This window comes from Chiloscyllium punctatum, chromosome 6 (genome assembly GCF_047496795.1).
Source record: "Chiloscyllium punctatum isolate Juve2018m chromosome 6, sChiPun1.3, whole genome shotgun sequence".
Taxonomy (NCBI): Eukaryota; Metazoa; Chordata; class Chondrichthyes; order Orectolobiformes; family Hemiscylliidae; genus Chiloscyllium; species Chiloscyllium punctatum.
This window is the reverse complement of record NC_092744.1, coordinates 32483052-32499450: the sequence shown is the minus strand read 5'-3', so window position 1 is coordinate 32499450 and position 16399 is coordinate 32483052. Positions and strand designations below refer to the sequence as shown.

The 16399-nt window shown below is 41.2% G+C and overlaps 1 protein-coding gene across 2 annotated transcripts in view; it reads right to left on the bottom strand.

Moving 5' to 3' along the window:
- The window catches only part of tnk2b (tyrosine kinase, non-receptor, 2b), a 260676-nt gene extending 245065 nt beyond the window's left edge, over nucleotides 1-15611 (bottom strand). The window contains exon 1 of one of the 2 annotated variants that reach the window (XM_072572323.1): nucleotides 15393-15611. The gene's annotated coding sequence lies outside the window, so the exon portion shown is untranslated. The remainder of the gene's footprint in view (nucleotides 1-15392) is intronic. The other variant, XM_072572316.1, reaches the window with a different exon arrangement.
- Between the last annotated feature and the right edge of the window lie 788 nt (nucleotides 15612-16399).

Below are 16399 nucleotides of genomic sequence, written 5' to 3'. Positions count from 1 at the left end.
GACTCTTGTTAACTGAGACCCCTTGGACTTATTAGATTCAATAGGTGGGGGAATAAGTTTCTGTTAATCAATTGATTTTTGTTTCTGTTTCAGTGCTTCATCAAGGACTGTTTAAACATGTTAAAGTTCTTTTCAAAAAAGAATTGGTGGAGGCGCAGAGTCCAAGGCCATCATGCCCTATATTTCTGAATAATCTGCTAACAACTCACTACTGTAGGGCAATACCTTAAGTCCTCCTCCCAATATATCATAGTCTCTACCCTTACTGAAAGAAACCCTAACAATCACTGATGAAATTCATGTATTATTTTCTGGTGCTTTCTCCATAAGTCCTATTTCCTCATATTTAAAAACCTAAACCCTAATTTTTTCAACCAAACTTTTCACTCATCGCATAATTTTCAAAACAGCTTGTAATCGTCATTTGTTTGGACTTTCCTTTAGCTTAATTGCCCAAACTATCCAATACCTTCACGAGATTAAAGGCCCCATACGAATTCAAATTGCCATTGCTGTAAATGCCTTCTTTGGCAAAGTGCTGACATATGCAGATTAGGAAGTTCCCAAACTTAGGTCTTTATGTCATATTGGCCAAGCAACATCCCAAGAGAGAAATGTTTTTAACAAAACACAGGAGTCCTGCTCCTGCTTACAATCCAACAACACGTCCTTGAAACTGAGAACATAAATGTAATTGATTGATAAAATCCAGCCAGGTGTGAAGAACACTACATGTCAAGTGGCCCGTCACATTCAATTTGTAATTGATATAAGAAGAATGTGATAGTGGGCAAGTTGCCAGAAGACTGGTTGCACACATGGAACCACATTACAGATTAAGAACCACCGTCACAAAAGGGAGAATATACTTTGGGGGGGGAAAAAAAAAATCAACTAGGTTAAAACAAGGACTGCAGATGCTGGAAACCAGATTCTGGATTAGTGTGGTGCTGGAAAAGCACAGCAGTTCAGGCAGCATCCGAGGAGCAGGAAAATCGACGTTTCAGGCAAAAGCCCTTCATCAGGAATCAGTTTCCTGATAAAGGGCTTTTGCCCGAAACGTTGATTTTCCTGCTCCTCGGATGCTGCCTGAACTACTGTGCTTTTCCAGCACCACTCTAATCTAGAATATACTTTGGGGAAGACAATATTAAGAGAAACACAGGGACCAGTTTAGAGTCCCATCTTTCCTGATGTAAGGTTTATACCAGGAATGTCAATTTTCCTGCTCCTCTGATGCTGCCTGACCTGCTGTGCTTTTCCAGCACCACACTCTTAAGACCATAAGACCATAAGACATAGGAGTGGAAGTAAGGCCATTCGGCCCATCGAGTCCACTCCGCCATTCAATCATGGCTGATGCGCATTTCAGCTCCACTTGCCAGCGTTCTCCCCGTAGCCCTTAATTCCTCTAGACAACAAGAACCTATCAATCTCGGCCTTGAAGACATTTAGCGTCCCGGCTTCCACTGCACTCCGTGGCAATGAATTCCACAGGCCCACCACTCTCTGGCTGAAGAAATGTCTCCGCATTTCCGTTCTGAAATGACCCCCTCTAATTCTAAGGCTGTGTCCACGGGTCCTAGTCTCCTCGCCTAACAGAAACAATTTTCTAGCATCCACCTTTTCAAAGCCATGTATTATTTTGTACGTCTCTATTAGATCTCCCCTTAATCTTCTAAACTCCAACGAATACAACCCCAGTATCCTCAGCCGTTCCTCATATGCTAGACCTGTCATTCCAGGGATCATCCGTGTGAATCTCCGCTGGACACGTTCCAGTGCCAGTATGTCCTTCCTGAGGTGTGGGGACCAAAACTGGACACAGTACTCCAAATGGGGCCTAACCAGAGCTTTATAAAGTCTTAGTAGTACATCTCTGCTTTTATATTCCAACCCTCTTGAGATAAGAGACAACATTGCATTCGCTTTCTTAATCACAGACTCAACCTGCATGTTTACCTTTAGAGAATCCTCGACTAGCACTCCCAGATCCCTTTGTGCTTTGGCTTTATTAAGTTTCTCACCATTTAGAAAGTAGTCCATTCCTATATTCTTTTTGCCAAAGTGCAAGACCTCGCACTTGCTCACGTTAAATTCCATCAGCCATTTCCTGGACCACTCTCCCAACCTGTCTAGATCCTTCTGTAGTCTCCCCACTTCCTCAGTACTACCTGCCTGTCTACCTAACTTTGTATCATCGGCAAACTTCGCTAGAATGCCCCCGGTTCCCTCATCCAAATCATTAATATATAATGCGAACAGCTGTGGCCCCAGCACCGAACCCTGCGGGACACCGCTCGTCACCGGCTGCCATTCTGAAAAAGAACCTTTTATCCCAACTCTCTGCCTTCTGTTAGATAGCCAATCCTCAATCCATCCCAGCAGCTCACCTCGAACACCATGGGCCCTCACCTTGCTCAGCAGTCTCCCGTGTGGCACCTTATCAAAGGCCTTTTGAAAGTCCAGATAGACCACATCCACTGGGTTCCCCTGGTCTAACCTACTTGTTACCTCTTCAAAAAATTCCAACAGGTTTGTCAGGCATGACCTCCCTTTACTAAATCCATGTTGACTTGTTCTAATCAGACTCTGCTCTTCCAAGAATTTAGAAACCTCATCCTTAATGATGGATTCTAGAATTTTACCAACAACCGAGGTTAAGCTGATTGGCCTATAATTTTCCATCTTTTGCCTTGATCCTTTCTTGAACAAGGGGGTTACTACAGCCATCTTCCAATCGTCCGGGACCTTTCCTGACTCCAGTGACTCTTGAAAGATCTCAACCAATGCCTCTGCTATTTCCTCAGCAACCTCTCTCAGAACTCTAGGGTGTATCCCATCGGGGCCAGGAGATTTATCAATTTTAAGACTTTTTAACTTTTCTAGCACTATCTCTTTCGTAATGGCAACCATACTCAACTCAGCCCGGTGACACCCTTTAATTTTTGGGATATTACTCCTGTCTTCCACTGTGAAAACTGACGCAAAGTACTTGTTAAGTTCTCCTGCTATTTCCTTATCTCCCATCACTAGGCTCCCTGCATCAGTTTGAAGTGGCCCAATGTCTACTTTTGCCTGTCGTTTGTTTCTTATGTACTGAAAGAAACTTTTACTATTATTTCTAATATTACTGGCTAGCCTACCTTCATATTTGATCCTCTCATTTCTTATTACACTCTTTGTTATCCTCTGTTTGCTTTTGTATCCTTCCCAATCTTCTGATTTCCCACTGTTCTTAGCCACTTTATAGGATCTCTCTTTTTCTTTAATACATTTCCTGACTTCCTTTGTCAGCCAAGGTTGTCTAATCCCTCCCCGGTTAATCTTTCTTTTCTTGGGAATGAACCTCTGTACAGTGTCCTCAATTATACCTACAAACTCCTGCCATTTTTGCTCTAGTGTCTTCCCGGTTAGCCTCTGCTTCCAGTCTATTTTAGTCAGTTCCTCTCTCATGCCCTCATAATTACCTTTATTCAACTGTAACACCATTACATCAGATTTCACCTTCTCCCTTTCAAACTCCAGACTGAACTCTACCATACTATGGTCGCTACTTCCTAAGGGTTCCCTTACTTTAAGATCTTTTATAGAGTCTGGTTCATTGCAAAGCACTAGGTCCAGAATAGCCTGCTCTCTTGTGGGCTCCATGACTAGCTGTTCCAAAAAGCCATCCTGTAAGCATTCCATGAATTCCCTTTCTTTAGATCCACTAGCAACATTATTTACCCAGTCCACCTGCATATTGAAGTCACCCATGATCAATGTAACCTTGCCTTTCTGACATGCCTTCTCTATTTCCCGGTACATGTTGCGTCCCTGGTCCTGACCACTGTTAGGAGGTCTGTACACAACTCCAATTATGGTTTTTTTGCCTTTGTGGTTCCTCAATTCCACCCACACAGACTCCACATCATCCGACGCTATGTCATTCAATACCATAGATTTAATTTTGTTCTTAACTAACAAGGCAACTCCACCCCCTCTGCCCACCTCTCTGTCTTTTCGATAAGTCGAAAAACCATGGAGGTTTAACTGCCAGTCCTGACCCCCCTGTAACCAAGTCTCTGTGATGCCTACTACATCATAATCATTCACTATTATCTGTGCCATTAATTCATCTTGACCCTGATCTCTATCACCTGCAGTCCTCATTTTCTCCTAGAGTTTCATGTTTCCCTCAAATCCCATCTCCACCCATGCTGACTTCACGGAGTCACTGCCAAGATGTTTCTCACCACTGGTAGCACATTTCTGAAATTTACTGGAGGCTGTCACCAACTAACTGCCTCTGTTCCCAACCTCAACTGACCTTTCAGCAACTGTGTATAGGGAATCCAAGGTTTCAAAGCACTCTTGCAAACTCATGAGGGAGATGCAACATGACTCAGAAGTCTCACAACAAATTCAGGTGAGCCGAATGCCTGCAATGTCTTTTACTTACAAATTTTCAGAAAATGGCCATTTTACCATTACGGCTGTTATTTCACAATAAGAGATTGTAAACAATACGTCAGGATTTTTTGTCTTATTTCAAGTGTTGATTTGTGTGTGTTCATTTCAGAACACACAAGAAACAATGTGGCAAGCATCAGAACGTCTGTAAGTATACCAAGTCCTTACTTATAGTTGTCCCATTAAATGTTGTTTTGTTTTAATGTTGCTTAACAGAGTCAGTAACCTCAGAGTGTCTTAACATTATTTCCTGTGCAATTCAACTGGCACCTCCTCTGCTCTGGCCTCCTAGCTGCAGACTCTCCCAACTCCCTAACCTCAGATCAGAGGGGGAGGAGCCAAGTAGTCATATGAATATCTATTTTCAATTCTTAATTTAACTTCAAGCATTGTTTTTCCCCTGTTAAGCTGCCAATAGCTGAGCCCAGGTTACAAATGAGCAATGTGCCACATGATCACCCGTGTTTTTAATCAATATTGAGCAATGAACTTAAGTTGTCTTCCAGCAAAACGAAAACAAGTGTACTACCATGTTGTTCCTCACAGGTATCCTGGGAAGTGCATAGGCTTCAAATTTAATGAACTTATGGTCAAGTCCAAATATATCTCATTCAACGCAAACACACCTTTATAGAAACAGCCACTAAGCAGTTAAATTTGCCCATTCTTTTATGGGGTTACCATCATCAAATCAGTGCTGTTTCCAAATAACCTAGAGAATTTCCAGAATTCATTCATACTGTTGAAATAAAAACAAGTGGAAAAATTCTTTGCACATGGCCAAACCAAGGCCATCTTTATTAATCCGTTCTTCTGATGTCCAGAGCCGTTAGTGCAAAATTACTTGCATCATAATTTAACTAAACAAATCAAAGAAAATTATAACTAGAAAAAGCACACATTCTTCCACAACTCTTTAGTCAGGTATATTTTCATGTTTCCCCTTTAATTTGCAATGATCATCTCTAATTTGATTCTTGAATTTGGAAAGTGGTGCAAACAATTTTTTTTTGTTTAAAACTTTACAATTACATCCAAAGTCTTTTGGATAGCAGAGCACACAGTACAATACTATATTATAGTAATATATTGACAAGTTGAGTGGGTTAGGGAATCATAAAAACAAAACCAGACCCGCTCTTTAGCTCAATCCCAACACATTTCTTCTGTGAACTGCACTCCAGACTGTTGTATCACGAATATTTAAATATTTAGGAATTAATCATAGCAAGAAACAAACATTATATACAATAGAGAGACGAATAGTGATCAAAGATTTTCATGACCACTCAACAATACTGAGCTTTAAGACTGGGAAATATCTCAGTTCTGATCATTTGTAAATATACTGAATACGATTTTGTCTTATCAACTGCAAGTACCTCAGATATTACCATTAATATATCGAGTAATCTAATTTCTCTGAAGTATATATTTGGCACAAGAAGGGAGCACAGCACTGATCAGGAACAGAATAAACACAGTTTTACCCTTCAGTTCTGAAGGAGGTGACTGGACCCAAAACATTAATTCTGATTTCTTGCCACAGATGCTGGCAGACGTGTTGAGATTTCCAAGCAATTTCTAGTTTTGTTACGGTTTTACCCTTACATGAAGGAGTTTATCAGAAACAATAAAAGACAAACAGAATTTGTAACTGCAATCTGAAAACTGAAAGATTAGCTCAGTCACTTCATGATTCACAAAGTTTAAAATCACTTATCCCACATTTTATGGCATCATCTGACTATATTGTTCAGAATACTGCCTGTAATAGCTCCAAATTATAATTTACCTGATAAGACAGACCATTACATAATTAGTACCTAACCTAATGACTAACAATAACATTAAGAAACTCAAACTGTTTCCAATTCTTTATTAGTCAGAAAACCTACACAGAACTGAAAAATGAACACTGACAACACAAATGACATCTTGAAGTGATTACGAATCTGTAACTGCTCCAGGAATCCAAGCCAACATTCATCTTATCATAATCTGCTTGATTTCCATTAGCAGGAACAGAAAAGATGGCACACTGCTTAGAGGGAAACAGGAGTTCTGAAAAAATAACTGCCGAATGAGATACACATTTAGAATACACAATTTTCATTATTAGATCAGGCCATTTGGCCCAACAAACTCACACTGACCCTCCCAAGAGTAACCCAGCCAGACCCATTCCAGTACCCTATATTTACCCGAGTAATGCACCTAACACTACGGGCAATTTAGCATGGCCAATTCACCTGACCTTCACATCTTTGGACCATCGGAGGAAACTGAAGCACCCAAAAGGAACCCACGCAGACATGGGGAGAACATGCAAACTCAGACAGCCGCCTGAGGCTGGAATCGAACCCAGGTCCCTGGTGCTGTGAGGCAATAGTGCTAACCAATGAACCACCATGCCACCCCGTCCTTCTTGATCCTGGCAAGGTGCTGAACTTGAACTAATATTGAACCAGACTTGAACCAGAGTGACTCAAGGGAATTAGGGTGGCAGTGGCACACTCCCAGGCTAATCTTCAAGGAACATGGGCTTGAATCCCACCATGGCAAATGATGAAATGGAGACCATTAAATGTTCAAATTCAACAAGATCAGCAGCAGACTCTGCATTTCTGTTAGACCTTTACTGTAACAAAAATGCCCAAGATGCTTCAGCAATACGTACCCTACATTGTCATAGTTCTGAGTAATTCACTTCTGGGAGGAAATCTACTGATCTTACCTGGGTGGCATACAGGTGATTCCACACTCAGTTTCTCTTTACTCTTACTTCCCTCTGGGCAAATCGGGATGAGTACATTGGCCTGTGACATCCATATCTCATGAATGAATTTTTTAAAATGAGCGAGAATTGTGCAACAAACTGGAGTCTCTCCCAGTTTTCTTGGCATTGGCCCTGTGAGAGAATCCAGGCACCAACTAGAGTTTTAAGCCCCTCATGGCCTGATTATCTTGCATGGCCCAAACAAGTACAAATTGCTAACTGCACAGCTGATGTACACTGGAATAAATTCTTCTGAATTACATAAATTGAAAGCCCAAGGTCTATAATACATCCAATTAATATAGATTCGCAAGGACAAGCTGATGAGAGTGTGAACGGCCTGCAAACAAAATTATTTTATCAAGGGGCCTCCTTATAATGATGAGGTAGCGATTGAATTGGTAAACAAATTTTGCTCATTTTTATTATGATGAAGATGCTATACAAATGCCAATGACTGTTGTTCATTTTCAAGTCTACAACCATCATAATTTCTCCTTGTTAATTCTTTCATTCTCAATTGTCAGAGTGAAATGGAGGAACAAATATGTAGGGAGATCTCAGATATAATCAGATTGTAGTAGTGGGTGATTTTAAATTTCCAAACATTGACTAGGTCTACCAGAGTGTTAAAGGTTTGGATGGTGAAGAATTTGTTAAATGTGTTCAAGAAAATGTTTTTTATCAATATGCAAGACAAGTGACTGAAGTGATAGTACAGGAACGTTTAGATCTCGTGATCATAATCCTATTTGTTTTAATAGTTATGGAAAAGGATAAGCCTTCCATAAAAATTAAAGTTTTTAACTCGAGTAAGGCAAATTTTAATAGTATGACAAAAATACTTGGAAAAATTGGTTGGAGTAGACTGTCCACAGGTTAAGGGACATCTGATAAGTAGGAGGCTTTCAAAAGTGTGACAATGTGAGTTTAGAGTCATTATGTTTCTGTTAGTGTGAAAGGTAAGGCTGGTAGGATTAGAGAACAATGAATTAATAAAGATATTGAGGTTCTAGTCACAGATATATTAAAAAAATACCATGTTAGATATAAACAGTTGGATTCAAATTAATCTCTTGAACAGTATAAGGGTGTAGGGTCACTTTTAGGAGGGAGATCAGGAAGGCAAAGAGAGGATTTGACATAGCCTTGGCAAATAAGGTTAAGGATAATCCAAAGAGATTCTACAAGCATATTAAGAACAAGAGACCAACTAGAGAGGACCCCTTAAAGTTCAAAGGGGTTGTCTTTGTGTTGAACCTCAGGAAATGGGAGAGATATTAAATTAATATTTCAATTCAGTTTTTACTGTAGAGAAAGAAACAGAGGCTGGGCAACACGATGGGTCAGTGGTTAGCACTACTGCCTCACAGCACCAAGGACCCGGGTTCAATTTCAGCCTACGGTGACTATCTGTGTGGAGTCTGCAAATTCTCCCAGTGTTTGCATGGGTTTCCTGCAGTTTCCTCCCACAATCCAAAGATGTGCAGGTTAGGTGAACTTGCTATGCTAAATTGACCATCGTGTTCAGGGATGTGTGGGTTAGGTGCGTTAGTCAGGAGTAAATGTTGGGGAATGAGTCTGGCTGGGTTTTTGTCGGAGGGTCGGTGTGGACTTGCTGGGCCAAACAGCCTGTTTCCACACTGCTGGGATTCTATGATTCATTGAAAATTCAGGGGAATAAGTACTGATGTTTTGAAAACACCACATTAAAAAGAAGAAGTGCTGGGCGTCTTAGAAAATATAAAAGGTGGATAAATTTCCGGGACCTGATCTATCAGAGGACTTTGTGAGAAGTTAGGAAAGCAATTGTAGGGCTTCTTGCAAAAATATTTGTATCAGCTTTAAATACAGGTGAGGAGCCGAATGATTGAAGACTGGCTAATGTTGTGTCTTTGTTTAAAAAGGGATGTAAGGAGAAGCCTGGGAACTACAAACCTGTGAGTCTGACTTCAGTGGTGGCTAAGTTGTTGCAAGTGATTCTGAAAGGTAGGGTTTATGTATTTGGAGAGACAAGGAATGATTAGGATAGTCATAGTTTTGTGCGAGAGAAATCATGCCTCACAAACATGACAGATTTCTTTGGAGGAAGTAGCCTCGACGATTAATGAGAACAGAGTAATAGATATTGTTTACTTGGGCTTCAGTAAACCTTTGATAAGGTTCTGCATGGTAGACTAATTAGTAAAGTTAGATGGGATTCAGAGTGAGCTTGCCAATTGGATACAAAATTGGCTTAACAGTAGGAGACAGAGTGATGGTGGAGATTGTTTTCCAGCCTGGAGGCCTGTGACCAGCAGTGTTCTACAGGGATTGGTGTTAGGTCCACTTTTGTTTGTCAGTTTTATAAATAATTTATATGAGAAATACAGGAAGCACACGTTAGTAAGTTTGCAGATGACACCAAGATTGGAGATATAATGGACAGTGAAAGTTTTCTAAGATTACGAGGAAATCTTGATCAATTGGGTCAACTGACTGAAGAATGGCAGATGCAAATTTTAGTAAAACAAAGGCAAGACTTATACAATTAAAACTAAGGCCTTAGGTAACGTTGTAGAACAGAGACACCTAGGCTTTCAAGTACATAATTCTTTGAAGTTTGCATCACATATAGATAGAGTGGTTAAGAAGACGACATTTCGCATGCTTGCCTTCATTGCTCAGATCTTTGAGTATCAGAGTTGAGACATTATGTTGAGGATGTACAAAACGCTGGTGAGGCCGCTTCTGGAATAGTGTCCAATTCTGGTCTCCCTGTTATAGGGAGGATATCAAGCTGAAGCAGGTTTGGAAGAGACTTACCAGGACGTTGCCGGGAATGGAGGGTTTTGGTTAGAAAGACAGGTGGGATAGTTGGGACTTTTTCACCTGAGCTTGGAGATTGAGTCGTAACCTTACATAGGTTTATAAAATAATGAGGGGTATGGATAAAGGTGACTGGCAAGTGTTCTTTCCCTAAGATGGGGTTTTCAAGACTGGGGGCATATTTTTAAAAAAAGACGAGGGGCAATTTCTTTTCTTTAAATACACTGGGGTTCATGTGTAGTATTGACTTCAAGTGATGGATGCAAGTACAGCTACAGCCTTAAAAAGACATTTAGATAAGTAAATGAACAAGAAATGTTTGGAGTGATAGCAGCCAAATGCAGGCAGGTGGGACTAGTTAAGTTTGAAATTATGGTCCTACTGAACCGAAAGATCTGTTTCCATGCTGTTATGATTCTATGGGAGCATCATTGCCATGACCAATATTGATTGCTCATTCATAACTGCCCTTCATGTGTTGGAAAGTCAGTTTCTTGAACATCTGTAGTCCATGTGGTGTAAGTAAACACAAAGTTATTAAGGAGGGCATTACAGATTTCATACAACAGCAAGAGGAAAAGGGAAGCATACATAAGGTCTAGGCAGCTCAGAACAGAACGGGCCTTGGAGGAATATCGGAAGAGTAGTCTTAAACAAGGAATCAAGCAGGCGAAAAGGGGCCATGAAATAGCTTTAGCAAGCAGAATTAAGGAAAATCCCAAAGCATTTTATTCTTATATAAGAAGCAAGTGGGTAACTAGAGAAAGGATTGGTCCATGAAAAGATAATGAAGGAAGGCTGTCTGCCGAACCTGAGAGAATGGGTGAGATTCTGAGAGGAACATGATGAATCTTGAGACTAGAGATAGAAGTTTGATTAGTCTGGATCACGTTGACATAAGTAGGGAAGATGTGTTGGGTATGTTAGAGGTTATTAAGGTGGACAAATCCCCAGGACCGGATGGAATCTATCCCAGGTTGCTGAGGGAGGTGAGAGGGAAAATAGCTGAGGCCCTGACAGATATCTTTGTGGCATCCTTAAATACAGGTGAGATGCCGGAGGACTGCAGGGTAGCTTATGTTGTCCCCCTGTACAAGGAGGATAGTAGGGATATTCCAGGTAACTACAGACCAGCTAGCCTGACATCGGTGGTGGGGAAGTTGCTGGAGAGGGTAATAAGAGATAGGATCTATTTAGATTTAGAAAAGAATGGGCTTATCAGTGATAGGCAACATGGTTTTGTATGAAGGAGATCGTGCTTTACCAACTTAATAGAGTTCTTCAAGGAAGTGACCAAGTTGTTAGATGAAGGAAGGGCTGTTGATGTCATATACATGGACTTTAGTAAGGCATTTGATAAGGTTCTCCATTGTAGACTAATGGAGAAAGTGAAGTCACATGGTGTGCAGGGTTTTCTGGCTAGGTGGATAAAGAACTAGTTGAGCAACAGGAGACAGAGAGTAGTAGTTGAAGGGAGATTCTCGAAATGGAGAAAGGTGACCAGTGATATTCCACAGAGGTCAGTATTGGGGCCACTGGTGTTTGTCATATACATAAATTATCTAGAAGAGGGCACTGTTGGTATGATCAGCAAGTTTGCAGATGACACAAAGATTGGTGGAGTAGCGGAAAGCATAAGGGACTGTCAGAGAATACAGGAGGATATAGATAGACTGGAGAATTGGGCAGAAAAGTGGCAGATGGCTTTCAATCCAGACAAATGTGAGGTGATGTATTTAGACAAGTCTAATTCTAGAGCGAATTATACAATGAATGGAAGAGCCTTGGGAAAATTTGATGGACAGAGAGATCTGGGAGTGCAGGTCCACTGTCCCCTGAAGGTTGCTGCGCAGGTAGATAGAGTGGTCAAGAAGGCACATGGTATGCTTGCCTTCATCAGACGGGGTATTGAGTACAAGAGCTGGCAAGTCATGTTAAAATTGTACAAGACATTGGCCGCAATTAAAATACTGAGTACAGTTCTGGTCGCCACATTACCAAAAGGATGTGGACGCTTTGGAGAGGGTGAAGAGAAGGTTTACGAGGATGTTGCCTGGTATGGAAGGTGCTAGCTATGAAGAGAAGTTGAGTAGGTTAGGTTTATTTTCACTAGAAAAAAAGAAGTTTGATGGGGAACCTGATTGAGGTTTACAAAATCTTGAAGGGTATAGACAGGGTGGATAGAGACAAGCTTTTTCCAGGGTGAAGGATTCAATAACCAGACGTCATGCTTTCAAGGTAAGAGGTGGAAAGTTTAAGGGGGATACATGCGGCAAGTGCTTCACACAGAGGGTGGTGGGCGTTTGGAACGCATTGCCAGCAGAGCTGGTAGAGACAGGAATGGTAGATTCATTAAAGATGCGTCTAGACAGATGCATGAATGGGTGGGGAGCAGAGGGTTACAAATGCTTAGGAATTGACCAACAGGTTTAGACAGTACATTTGGATCGGCTCAGGCTTGAAGGGCCAAATGGCCTGTTCCTGGGCTGTAAATTTTCTTTGTTCTTTGTTCAGCAGTGAAGGAACAACAATATATAACTAAGTCAAGATGACGTGGCTTGGAACAGAACATGTAGAAAGTGGTTTACCTGCTATCCTAATCTTACAAATCGGTAAATTGCGATCTTCATTTGATTGCAAATGTTAAGAATAACTAGTCTACACTTCCAGCGAGTTGGTATTCATAAGTCATCCCTTCTGAAAATAAGAATACATCATAGGATCAACAAAAATACCCAAAAATTGTTTGGCTAAATCAACAACTGAGAACAATTCACAGACACCACCGGTAACTTATCTTTCAGAATCAGTCTCTTTGCAAGTGTGTCTGCATTCACCAAATAAAAAGATTTTATCTACCACTCATACGCACACAAACAAAGCGAAAGCTGAACAGAAAAATAGTAGCAGACAAATCATGACGTGCATTGGAGCCTCTATTGTTCCCATCCATTTGTATCGGTACTTGTTTTGTTTGTTTGTTCTCCAAAATACTCAAGGAAAATGAGTCAGAAGAAATGAGAAGAAATGTGACTGTGAATGTGTTCCACAAGATTTCAATAACTTTGGCGTCAATTCACTTCTGTTTACGTATCGAATTCAGAAGCAGCAAATAAATTACATTTTGTGAATTTTTTTTGTCAGATAACCTCATTATAACCATATGAAGCAGGGAATGGTTCGAAACTCTCCACTCTTCTCACAATCATACAGTCCCATGTCCTGCATGAAACAAGCTAACAGATATAATTGCAATCATTAGTCTAGCAAACTTACAAAATGTTTAGAAACAATATGCACAACAGAGACAAATAAACTCAGTCCAGGAAGCATTTTACAGGAATTTAGCTTCGTGTTTCTGGATTGTCAGAATCCTTGAATACAAAATACTAATTTCATTTTGTATGTACGAGTTTACCACCATTTTATCATACTCCCTCGTAGCTGGAAACCAGTGATTCAGACTGTGGTATACACTTTAAGTCCATCATAATGCTAAAATGAACTAGAGGTATCCTAAATGGGCAAGATTTCAGAAGAAACCATTGGGAATCTCACCTGTTCTTCAGTTGTGGCAAATACCATGCGTATGGCAGGCAACTAGACCCAACAGCCAGGCCCAGTGCCAACAGAAACAGCCGATGGCAATCAGTGAAAATTAAGTCAAATTTGGCCCACCTTAATCAAGAGGCAGCATCCCGCCCCAAATAAGATTCTGAACTGAAAATGAAAACCTTCTTTTACTCAGCGCTCAAGGTTTCTTCTTTAAATCACATCAATGTGCAGTGACTTTACGAGTTTATGCTTTCATGCTTATGCATTATGTACAACAGCTTGAAATTTGTGCTCATGTCTGGAGTGGGATCTGAATCTAAAACCATCTGACTAAGAGGAATGAATACAGAATTATTCTGTATACTGACAGAATGGAATGTTAAAAACAGCCTTTTACCCTATGGAATATGCCTCAATATTCTACTTACATAAAACGTTGTATGGAAATGAAAACATGTTTGCAAGCTTACAAAGCAAAGAAAACGCTGGAAACACTTAATGGGTCAAACAGCTCATGCTGAAAGACCAGTTTGAAAGGGTATACATTCAGAATGTTAGCTGGTCTGCTCTTTCCACCAATGCTGAACTGCAGTTAAGTGCTTCCATCATTTGATATTTTTTGCATCAATTCCCAACAGCTAAAGTTGCTACATGGGCTTTTGTTTCAACTCAAGCGATTATTTGTTGTAGAACGAGAAAAGAAAAATATTGATTCTAGAGCATTGACGAGCTTTTGATTAACGTGAAATGCCAAGACATTCAAATCATCGACCTATTGTATTCCACAAAATAAAACAGTTTCAGAAACAACTCAGGTTTATCCATATCCAAGTTGTCAGTTCTTCATGCAATAACAAAATTCTCATACAAGATAGATACTATTTGTTAAAAAGCAAAGATCACAAACTGAAACATTAATTAGTTCTCAGCAGGTGCTGCCTGTCGAGTATTCTAGGGTTTTTGCTTTTGTTACTCTTATTTGTTATTACTTTAAAACCGTATCACTCCAAACTTGCTTTGCCATTGTATTTTAATTTAGTTTTTAACCTACTTTGACAATCCTTTCAGTCACTGCATTCCAGATCCAAAACAATCCATATTACATAGTTAAAAGATCGCGAAGTAGGAACTTCAGGAACACAAATGTCATCACTCATCGCATGTGGATTTTAATTCAAACCTGGTAATGTATCAGAGAACCTGCAGTAAAAGGAGAACTTTGGAAAACCATGGTTTGTTCCTAACAAAGATGCTACATTCATAAAAGAAAAGGTAGCTTCGGCACTGGTACTATCTTTTCCAATTTACCGTACATCAGTAAAACTAAAATCAGGTTTGGCACACAAAATTGGACAAGACGCTCTATAACCCATTAGGGAATATGTTTAGAATCTAAAGTTAGGCAGCTAACTCGGCTGTAGAATGACAGTACAAAGCGACCGCTACCCTCAGTTCAGAAATCACATCATCCCTTGACCAAAAACATTAACTAAAACTGACTTCGCTCTCTTAAAAACCTGTAGATTCTTTCGGTGTGAATTGAAAATCCATAAAGCCCCAAAAAACGATCACCGGAGTGTAGAAGCATGAGAATCCTCACAGGTACCTGGCCAACAAAGAACTTTACCACCACATCTCACCCACTTGGGCCAGGCCCCGGCGGTTGGCGCTGACAACTTTAAAAAGCCTTCGATGCCCCGACGCAGGGACTGACGGTGACAGATCACAGACCCCCCCCCCCCCCCCCGGTCAAGGTGTGTCTGCACCGCAGACGAGGAAAACCACCATAACTCACCTGCTCCTCACGTTCATTCTCTCCAGTGGGACTCAAACCCCAGCAATTTATTGTTGTTGCTATTGCCGCCGCCGCCGCTGCTGCTGCTGCAAACTCCAACACCGAACACTCACTGCCGGCTGCTCTGAGTCTCCGGTACCGGAGCCAGAGCGCGCATGCGGACCACCGCTCCCTCCACTCCAGGAGACGGCCGCACCGCGCATGCGGACCTCCACTTGCTGCACACAGGTGCCGGCCGCGGCTGCCTCAATGCGCATGCGAACTGCCGACTCCCCTTCAAACCCATTTAGTTAAAAAAAAATCACACAACACCAGGTTATAGTCCAACAGGTTTAATTGGAAGCACTAGCTTTGGGAGCGACGCTCCTTCGTCAGTGACAATCACCTGATGAAGGAGCGTCGCTCGGAAAGCTAGTGCTTCCAATTAAACCTGTTGGACTATAACCTGGTGTTGTGTGATTTTTAACTTCATACACCCCAGTCCAACGCCGGCACCTCCGAATCAAACCCATTTGGTAGCTTTACAACAGTGCGCATGCGGATTTCCGGTTGGGGCCCCGGGACCGTAGCTGTAGTACGCATGCGGAAGTGCCGGACACCTGGCGCAGGCTGATGGGTGTTGCGCATGCGGAGTATCTCGATGGAGCAGTGTTTACGAGAACTCGATAGAATATAGTGTTCTTTAGTCCCTTAATTTTTCTACTTCTGTTTTTCGCATTGTCCTGCTGGAAGGTCCCATCACAAGCAAGAACCTTACGCAACTAGTTACATTGTCTAGGAAGCCATGACGTGGAGACATAAACTAAAACTGACTTCGCTCTCTTAAAAACCTGTAGATTCTTTCGGTGAATTGAAAATCCATAAAGCCCCAAAAAACGATCACCGGAGTGTAGAAGCATTAGAATCCTCACAGGTATCTGGCCAACAAAGAACTTTACCACCATATCTCACCCACTTGGGCTGGTGTTGGACTGGGGTGGACAAAGTCAAAAATCACACCACACCAG